Here is a 10,900-nt window from a genome sequence, read left to right as displayed (position 1 = left end):
GAAGTTGGTGCCCATGGAGCCCGCAGGTAGAAGACAATGGGGAAGTCCTCTATCTGATGAACTGGATTAAAGCACTGGCTCGATCATGATTGACATTAATCAAAGTTATGTCGATTTGCATAATGCAGGGAGTGCAACCACTTCAATATCATGGGCACCCCTTGTGGTGTTTTAAAGGGGCGGATGACACCACCCGCTGCGGGTGTAAGGGTCCAGATAATGCTGCCGCTTTAGCGAAAATTCTGTCTGAATTGTTCAAGGGTGAGGAAGAGGAGTTCACCCGCATCAAGCCATGGGATGGATTCTCCATGTACAATCCTCCGAGCTGGGTAAGCTATATTTCCCTACTACCACTTTTCCCGCATTCTTTGTCGTAATTATTCACCTTGCCACTTTGCGGCAGGAACTGCGAAAAGCCATAAAGGAGGTCAGCATCCCTTCTCCACAACCAGAGGACCCTGACCGGGCCCTCGACTCCGGACTTGAAGAAGATTTGGTTATATTCATGGAGCTGATAGACCGGCAGTTCTACCAGTTAAGCTGCGGTGATGCCATGGTGGCCATTATGGCCGACTATCCCGGACTGCTCCCTGCATCGCACGTAAGAAAAATCAAAAATCCCAACTCCAAAAACAAGGATCCCTTTTTAGACACTTCACCCACCATATACACATGGCATTTTTACAGGGAAGGCATTCGGGACGCCCTGCCGAACCCGCAATAGCGCGCCAACAAGAGGCACCGAGGCCAGGTAGGCCAAAAAGGAAGGCGGTCAGGACAGAGACGCCGACGCAAAGGTATGACAAAAACCCCGCTCCGTGGTTGTTGTCTTTCTTGAAATACAATGACGCCCTTGTTTCTTTGACAGAAAAAACACTCGCCGGAATATGTCCGACGATGTTACTAATCACGCTTCCACCAGTCGGGCGCCAGGACCGGACATAGAGGCGGAAGCCGATATGGGGCGGGCGCCGGATAATCCCCCTACAGAGGATGCGGATAGATTATCCGCTACAAACTCAGAAGTGAAAAGCACCATGAATCATAGGCGCCACCGGGCCGTACTCCGTGACGCTTGTTTCTCACCAGAGGCTTTTGATGCCTTCAATTCTGGAGAGGCGTATCTCCGAGCTGCTCAAGATGGTCTAGCCAGAGCCACGGATCAGTATGTAAAGGATGTAAGGGTAAGTAAATCTGACGATTTATATGTATCAGTAGCCCCTGAGACTTGAAACAGTTAGTAGAACTGACTTAAGGATCATCTTTATTGTGCAGGTTCTTACAGAGAAGAATACTAGGCTGACACAGGAGCTAGAGGAATGCAAGACCCAACTGCGGGCCGCTGTTGCCGCATTGCAGGAACCAAAAAAGTCACCCGCTGGTAACATTTACTTTAAAGAATGATGGTTACCATATAGTGTGCGGCATGGTTGCAGATCTAACAATAGATGTTGTAGATGAATCTGGAGAAAATTCGGAGGACCAGCATGTTATGCGACAGCTAGAGACTGGCAAACGCGTGCTGACTGAGGTTAGGCGGGAGAAAAACAATCTCCAAGACGCCAATATCAAGCTAAGCGTGGAACTAAAAGACGTTCGAGCCCAGCTTGCAGACTCCGAGAAGGAGAATAAGCGGCTTCGGTGCGGCATTTTTAGTAAGTGCTTGAACGAATCCTTTTAAAGGAGTTCGACGAAGAAGCCAACTAACAGCGCTATGTCTGTAGGTATGCTGACGGGTCGTCCAGCGGAGGAAATGCCCGGGTCTGCAGGTGATCTTTTATCCGAGCTCTCGCATCTGCACGAACAAGTTCGGCAAGTGATGCAAGGTGTTGCCTAGGCCTTGTGGCCGTCCGTCTCCCTGGGAGAGGGCGTTGCGGAGCTTGCGGAGAAGCTCAAGGGAGCACGGCGGCGCTTCCGATTATGGAAGATATCGGCCTGCCAACAGGGTGCTAGAGAGGCCTGGGCCATGGTGAAGACGCGGTACACCAAGGCAGACCCAAATCACATGGCCGAGGTCGGACCCGTGGGGCCCGACGGAAAAGAGATCCCCGTTAGCTTAGTTTATGGGCAAGTAGAATTAGCCACAAAGTATTCCCAACAGGATTGTAAGGTAGACTGCCTGTTGGATGGTATAGAAGAGGAATTTAGTCAGTCTGCATGACTATGTAATGAAAGTGACATGTATAATGCGTTCTAGCCGGATTGTAGATCATTTGTCTTGGCGGACCTTTTCGCTTCAACCTCGGGACCCGATAGTCCGGAGTGTATCCGAATACCCGCTCGGTTATATAAGAACCGGGGTATGCGTGGAGACCAGGCGTAGGGGTCATTAGTGCTTCAACAGACAAGTGCCCAACTAGTTATGTTATATTACATGGGTAGTAAGAAACATCTTCCATGGAGAATAGCTCCGTTAAGGGTTCCTTTCGCTGGGTAAGCATGCCCTAAAGTGCATGTCCGGACTGCAATATGAAACACAGGAAAAACATCTGGGGGAAGATATGGACAATAAATAAAAATCATCTTTTGTTCACCGACCGAATACTCCCTTAAGAATGCTAGCTTTCGGCTTCACCCAGTCTGAGGTACACATCTGGCTGACCCGGCAGTAACAATCGCAGAGGTGCTCCCCTTATTCCCTAGCCGAATTAACGGGAACGTAGGGCATAAATACAAGAGCCAGGCAACCCAGCTTGGCCAAAACTTAAGTCATATCGATGCATATAATGGTGAAAAAAGGTACATGCGGAAGTATAACACATGTGCGGGGCATGAGGCCCAGATAAATAATTAAGCTTCTATGAAAGAAGCCCCCAGGTATGATGAGCGCGGCTAGCGCATCTATAATGTGCGAGCGAGGCACAAGTTGGCCCTTGAAGGCCTAGAGAAAGAATAAAAGAAAGAAAGAAAAACAAGACAAACAATGTATATGCAAAAAATGGACAGAGGAAGGAGACGAACATAGAGTCCGGCGCTAGGCGTAGAATCTTCGGAGCCTGGCCGCGTTCCATGGGTTCGGCTCGAGTCGATTAGTCGATGCATCCTGCAGACTGTACGCTCCACCGGTTAGAACTTGGTCAATAATGAAGGGACCTTCCCATTTGGGCTCGACCTTGTTCTTCTTCTTATCTGGCAGGCATAGAACTAGTTCGCCAACGTTATAAGTTTTGGCCCGTACTTCTCTGCTTTGGTATCTGCGAGCCTGTTGCTGATAAAATGCGGAACGGGCTTTTGCCACGTCGCGCTCGTACTCGAGGGTGTCCAGACAGTCCTGCCGACCGAGCTCGGCTTCTCTTTCTTCGTACAGGCGCACTCGAGGTGAGTCATGAATTATGTCGCAGGGCAAGACTGCATCTACGCCGTACACCATAAAGAAGGGTGTTTATCCGGTACTATGATTCGGCATGGTCCGCAGCCCCCAGAGTATGAAGTCGAGCTTGTCTACCCAGTGCGTGTTAGACTCCTTTAAGGAACGCACTAATCTGGGTTTATTGCCGCTCATTATAAGACTGTTTGCTCGCTCGACTTGGCCGTTGGTTTGTGGGTGATAGACAGAAGCATAATCGAGCTTGATGCCCATTTTGCTGCACCAGAGTTTCACCTCATCGGTTGTGAAGTTTGTGCTGTTGTCAGTGATGATGCTATGGGGGACGCCATAACGGTGTACGACCCCAGATATAAAGTCTATCACCGGTCCGGATTCGGCTATTTTAACAGGTTTGGCCTCTATCCATTTGGTGAATTTATCCACCATGACCAGTAAGTATTTTTTCTTGTGGGTTTCCCCTTTAAGGGGTCCAACCATGTCAAGCCCCCAGACTGTGAAGGGCCACGTAATGGGGATTGTTTGGAGGGCGGTAGGTGGCATGTGGCTTTGATTTGCAAAGAGATGGCAACCGGCGCAACGTTGGACCAAGTCCCGTGCATCTGCCCGGGCCGTTGGCCAATAGAATCCTGTACGGAAGGCCTTGCTTACAAGAGCCCGGGCTGCGGCGTGGTGGCCGCCGAGTCCGGCGTGGATTCCTGCCAAAAGGTTCTACCCCTCCTCTTCGGAGATGCACCTTTGAAGGACTCCGGTAGTGATTTTTTTATACAATTCTCCCTCGTGGACCCTGTAGGCCTTAGATCGCCGCACTATGAAGCGTGCCTCATTTTGGTCCTCCAGAAGTTCCTGCCTAGTTAGGTAGGCCAGGAATGGTTCTGTCCATGGGGCTACGATGGCCATTATTATGTGGGCTGAAGGTGTTATTTCGGTGGCGGAGCCTCCGATTGTGTCAGTGTGTTCGGTATCGGGCATTTTGGCCGGGTCCGGACTATTGTTACCGGTGTCCCCTTCCCATACTACGGATGGCTTGAACATCCTTTCCAGAAAGATGTTGGGGGGGAGCGCATCGCGTTTTGCGCCGATGCGGGCGAGGATATCCGCCGCCTGATTGTTTTCCCGAGTCACATGGTGAAATTCGAGCCCCTCGAACCGAGCTGACATTTTTAGGACGGCGTTTTGGTAGGCCGCCATTTTCGTATCCTTGGCGTCAAAGTCTCCATTTATTTGGGGTATTGCGAGGTTTGAATCCCCACGCACCTCAAGGCGTTGAATGCCCATGGAGACTGCCATCTGAAGACCATGCAAGATAGCTTCGTATTCGGCTGCGTTGTTGGAGTCTGTGTACAATATTTGTAGTACGTACTGAACGGTATCTCCGGTTGGGGACGTTAGGACGACGCTAGCCCCTAGACCAGCCAGCATTTTAGAGCCGTCAAAGTGCATGATCCAATTGGAGTATGCGCCGTACTCTTTAGGGTGTTCGGCCTCCGTCCATTCGGCGACAAAGTCGGCCAATACTTGCGACTTAATAGCTCATCGAGGTTTGTATGTTAGGTCGAACGGGAGGAGCTCAATGTCCCATTTAGCAATCCGGCCCGTAGCATCGCGGTTGTTTATAATATCATTAAGTGGCACTTCCAAGGCTACTGTAATCGAACACTCTTGAAAGTAGTGTCGCAGCTTCCGGGATGCCATGAATACCGCATAGGCTATCTTTTGATAATGTGGGTACCGTGATTTGCATGGAGTGAGGACAGTGGATACGTAGTATACCGGCTTTTGAAGAGGGAATTTATGTCCGTCAGCTTCTCGTTCGACGACGAGCACGGCGCTTACAACTTGATGAGTTGCCGCAATGTACAACATCACTGGTTCGCCAATGTTTGGCGCGGCCAGGATTGGGTTGGTTGCCAAAATGGCCTTTATTTCTTCCAATCCGGCTGTGGCAGCATCCGTCCACTCAAAGTGTTCGGTGCGTCGTAGGAGGCGATAAAGGGGTAAAGCCTTTTCTCCTAAGCGGGAGATAAAGAGGCTTAGAGCCACCACGCATCATGTTAACTTCTGGATTTGTTTGAGGTCTGTTGGGGTGGCTAACTCTGAAAATGCTCGGATTTTGGCCGGATTAGCTTCAATACCTCTACTGGAGACAATGAAACCCAGGAGCTTTCCGGCTGGTACGCCGAAAACGCATTTTTCCGGATTGAGCTTGATGTCGTATGTTCGGAGGTTGTCGAATGTGAGCCTCAAGTCGTCTATCAAAGAGTCGACGTGTTTGGTTTTGACGACCACATCGTCTATGTATGCCTCTACTGTTTTGCCGATTTGTTTCTCCAGACATGTCTGAATCATGCGCTGATATGTTGCACCGGCGTTTTTGAGCCCCAAAGGTATTGTGTTAAAACAGAAGGGACCTTATGGTGTGATGAATGCCGTTGCGGCTTGGTCGGACTCCGCCATCTTGATTTGGTGGTAACCGGAGTATGCGTCGAGGAAACACAATGACTCGTGTCCTATGGTAGCATCGATAATTTGATCGATGCGGGGGAGGGGGAATGGGTCCTTTGGGCAAGCTTTATTGAGGTCCTTGAAATCGACACAAAGGCGCCAGGATTTATCCTTCTTTGGTACCATCACGAGGTTTGCTAGCCAGTCCAGGTGTTTTATTTCTCTGATGAATCCGGCCTCCAATAACTTGGCTAGTTCCTCTCCCATGGCCTGTCTTTTAGGTTCGGAGAAACGCCGAAGAGCTTGCTTGACCGGCTTGAATCCCTTTAGGATATTGAGGCTATGCTCAGCCAGCCTGCGTGGGATTCCTGGCATGTCTGAGGGGTGCCAGGCAAATATGTCCCAATTCTCGTGCAGGAACTCTCATAGTGCGGTGTCCACAATGGGGTTTAACTGTGCCTTGATGGAGGCTGTTTTTGTAGGGTCTGTTGGGTGGACTTGGAATTTGACTATTTCATCCGCTGGTTTAAAAAAGGTGGACTTGGGTCTCTTATCGAGTATCACGTTGTCCCTGTCCACTGTGGAGCATAGCGTGGATAATTCCCCGGCCGAGAGGGCTTGGGATAATGCCTCGAGGGCCAGTGCGGCTGTTTTGTTTTCGGCGTGGAGTGCTGTGTCCGGATCACTAGCAAGGGTGATAATTCCGTTGGGCCCGGGCATTTTGAGCTTCATGTACCCATAATGGGGTATGGCTTGGAAGATCGTGAACGCCTCACGTCCTAAAAGGGCGTGGTATCCACTGCTGAACGTGGCCACTTGAAATGTAATTTCTTCGGACCTATAATTCTCTGGCGTACCGAATACCACATCTAGTGTGATTTTACCAGCGCATCGTGCCTCCCGACTGGGTATGATCCCCCTGAAGGTTGTGCTACTTTGCTCAATGCGGTTCCAGTCTATTTCCATTTTTTGAAGAGTTTCCTCATAGATGAGGTTTAATCCGCTGCCGCCGTCCATGAGTAGTTTGGTGAGTCGAAAGCCATCCACAATTGGACTGAGGACCAGTGCGGCTGGTGCTCGGGCTGTTTGGAATTTAGGTTCATCACTGGCATTGAAGGTAATAGCCGTGTCACTCCATGGATTTATTGCTGCAATGTGGCAGATTTCGGCCATGCTGCGTAGTGTTCGCTTGTGCCTATTATTTGACGCAAAGGTCTTGAAGACTATTAACACTGTATTGTTATCCACGGGATGGTGCTCTGTGGCGTTTGGGATAAGAAGATCCTCACCACTTTTGGCCACCTGCCGGAGTATCCAACATGCTCTAAGGCTGTGCGTTGGTACTGTATCCGCTGTACTATGAATTTTGCAGGGTCCGTTAAGACATCCCTCCAGTACGTTTCCATGCCCTGTAGAGGGTTTTTGTTTCTTTGCCACTAGTTTGGGTGTCTTACAATAGTGCACCCTTTTACTTTGGACTGGGTGTGTATTCGGAGCCGGATTATCCCAAAATTTTGTTTCGGTTTTCCAGGCGTTTTCCATCGCACAGTACTTTCATACTATGGACGCCAAGTCAGCGAAGCGTGATATGTCACGGCGACTTAAGGCGTTAAGGATTCCCTTGTCCGTGCAATTATTGCAGAAAAGTGATACTGCATCTTCCTCGTGACAGTCCTTAACCTTGTTCATCACAAGGAGGAATCTGGCCCAATAATGATGTATTGTTTCATGGGGCTCTTGCCTGATGTGGGAAAGATCGTTTATGTCCGGGTGGGTGGGTGGATTTGAGTCCGAACCCCTACCCGATCTGAGACCCAGGGGCCGAGGAGTTTCCAATCTTGGAAGTTTGGGTTCCGGAGTGTTACCCGATAAGTCTGGCCCGCTGCCTGATTCTAGGTTCAGAGCTTGGGTGATGTCCTCCCGTAAGCGGGTATCCGGCTCGGAGAGCTCGAGAATCCGGACATAGTTAGTCCTCAAAATAGAGGAAGAGTTGCCGCATTGTTCCTCCACCACCGCAACGTGATGGGTGACCGATGGAGAGTTAATCTCCCTTTGATTGGGTTTAAGGCCAATCCGATCATAGTTCGTAGTGACTCCCAAGGAGGCGATGCGATCCAAGAGTTTGTTTAGGTAAGAGAGCTCCATTGGATCCATCTGCTCGGCGACTTCCGAGCTGACGTGGAGGCTATTTTTGATAACCCGAGAAGTCATCGTCGGTGTAGCGGCCGAACAGGCAGTCACGACGAAACTGCCTAGCCGGAGAGTTTGGCCGACAACCAAAGCTCCCCCGGCGGTAATGTTGCTTTTCACAACATGACGAGGCATCCTTGCTTATGGCGACGACACAGAGGAACTCTCAATGAAAGCACCAATGTCGGTATCAAAACAGGCAGATCTCGGGTAGGTGGTCCCGAACTGTGCGTCTAAGGCGGATGGTAACAGGAGCCAGGGGACACGATGTTTTACCCAGGTTCGGGCCCTCTTGATGGAGGTAAAACCCTACGTCCTGCTTGATTTATTCTTGATGATATGAGTATTACAAGAGTTGATCTACCACGAGATCAGAGAGACTAAACCCTAGAAGCTAGCCTATGGTATGATTGTATGTTGTCCTACGGACTAAAACCCTCCGGTTTATATAGACACTGGAGGGGGCTAGGATTACACAAGGTCAGTTACAAAGGAGGAGATATACATATCCGTATTGCCTAGCTTGCCTTCCACGCCAAGTAGAGTCCCATCCGGACACAAGACGAAGTCTTCAATCCTGTATCTTCATGGTCCAATAGTCCGGGCAAAGGATATAATCCGGTTGTCCGGATACCCCCTAATCCAAGACTCCCTTAGGTACTGTCCTTACTTGGACAAGCATCCCACTTATGATTAACCCCTATTGCAAGCATCCGCAACTACAACAAAAGTATTAAGGTAAACCTAACCATAGCATGAAACATATGGATCCAAATCAGCCCCTTACGAAGCAAAGCATAAACTAGGGTTTAAGCTTCTGTCACTGTAGCAACCCATCATCTACTTATTACTTCCGAATGCCTTCCTCTAGGTCCAAATAATGGTGAAGTGTCATGTAGTCGATGTTCACATAACACCACTAGAGGAGAGACAACATACATCTCATCACAATATCGAACGAATACCAAATTCACATGACTACTAATAGCAAGACTTCTCCCATGTCCTCAGGAACAAACGTAACTACTCACAAAGCATATTCATGTTCATAATCAGAGGGGTATTAATATGCATATAGGATCTGAACATATGATCTTCCACCAAATAAACTAACTAGCATCAACTACAAGGAGTAATTAACACTACTAGCAACCCACAGGTACCAATCCCAGACTTGGAGACAAGAATTGGATACTAGAGATGAACTAGAGTTTGAGAGGAGATGATGCTGGTGAATATTTTGATGGAGATTGACCCCCTCCTGAGGAGAGGGTCATTGGTGATGACGATGGAGATGGTTTCCCCCTCCCGGAGGGAAGTTTCCCCGGCAGAACAGCTCCGCCACAGCCCTAGATTGGTTCCGCCAAGGTTCCGCCTTGTGGCGGCGGAGTCTCGTCCCGAAAGCTGGCTTATGATTTTTCCTGATCGAAAGACTCCATATAGCAGAAGATGGGCATCGGAGGGCCACCATGGGGCCCACGAGGCAGGGGCCGCGCCCAGGGGGGTAGGGCGTGCCCCCCACCGTCGTGGGCAGGGTAAGACTCCATATATACTGAAAATGACTTCTGTGAAGTTTTAGGACTTTTGGAGCTGTGCAGAATAGGTCTCTAATATTTGCTCCTTTTCCATCCCAAAATCATAGCTGTCTGGATTCTTCCTCTTTATGTAAACCTTGTTAAATAAGAGAAAATAGGCATAAGTATTGTGACATAATGTGTAATAACAACCCATCATGCAAGAAATATTGATATAAAAGCATGATGCAAAATGGACGTATCATGCATCGAGTGGCGCCCTCGACTCTGACGTACGACACCGCGTCGTTCTTCCACTGACGTGTGGCTCTTTGGGTACATGGCATGCATGTTAGTGACCCAACGCTGGCAGCGGACATCAGAGGAACTTTTGGTGGGCCAGGGTGGTCAGAAGCGGGCATTTCATAAACCGATGATTGTTCATTGAGTGTGATGTCATCTATTTCATATAGATAAGCCTACTATATAATGTAAGAGAATTCTAAATTTTTCATATATACGTTGATAGCCCTTTCGATACGTTGTGATTCATAAAGACCGCTGCAAACATCAATGTTCTGCTTATCACAGATAAGATTGATTAAACCTTGCAAAAAAGATAAGATTGATTAATACCCATAACAATCCATGTTCTTAACAAAGGGTGCATGCACGTATAGGTTGAGCGTGTGTCTTGCGTCGTGTGCGGTGTGCATGCAGGCGTGCGAGTGTTGCATGCGTGCTTGTGTACGTTTCAGTGTTGCATGCATTTGTGCATATGTGCGTGTGTTCGTGTCAGTGTTGCACGCCTGCATGCATGCGTGTGTTTGTTATGTGTACGTGGCAGTGTTGCATGCCTGCATGCTTGCGTGTGTTCGTGCGAGTGTTGCGTGCGTGCATGTGTACGTGCGGGGTGAGGCTACATGTCAGTCGACTGACTTTTTCATCTCTGGTCAGTAGATTTTCCAACCGTTGGATACGAAATCAAGGGCCTGCAGTTTATCTTCAACCTCCACCCCCTGAGCCGCTAGCCACCGTCGGCTGAATCGCCGGCCGCCGCCGCCGCCCGCGGCCGGCCCGCGCGGCCATGACGCCCCGCCCGACCCGAAACCACTCCACAACGCCGGTCCGCTGCCGCCCCCACGCCGAGCTTTTTCTCCGGCGATCCCGACGCCACCGCCCAATCACCGCCCCCACCACCGGCGACTGCCAACCAGAGGTCTCACGACTTCGAATCCCCACCGACCACTAATTTATTACTATTTCTGTCCTTCATATACGCGCTGACGGGTGGGCCCTATGGTAATGTGCGCTGCTGAATGTGGACCGTTTGGATGGTCAATTGATCGTGTCATCAACAAATTACGGAGCTGTATGGTGAGCCAGTGACCGTATGATCACCCTAAAGTGTATTTTATTAACACAT

Source organism: Triticum urartu, chromosome 4 (assembly GCF_003073215.2).
Source record: "Triticum urartu cultivar G1812 chromosome 4, Tu2.1, whole genome shotgun sequence".
Taxonomy (NCBI): domain Eukaryota; kingdom Viridiplantae; phylum Streptophyta; class Magnoliopsida; order Poales; family Poaceae; genus Triticum; species Triticum urartu.
The sequence above is the reverse complement of the archived record's forward strand: the minus strand, read 5'-3'. Positions refer to the sequence as shown.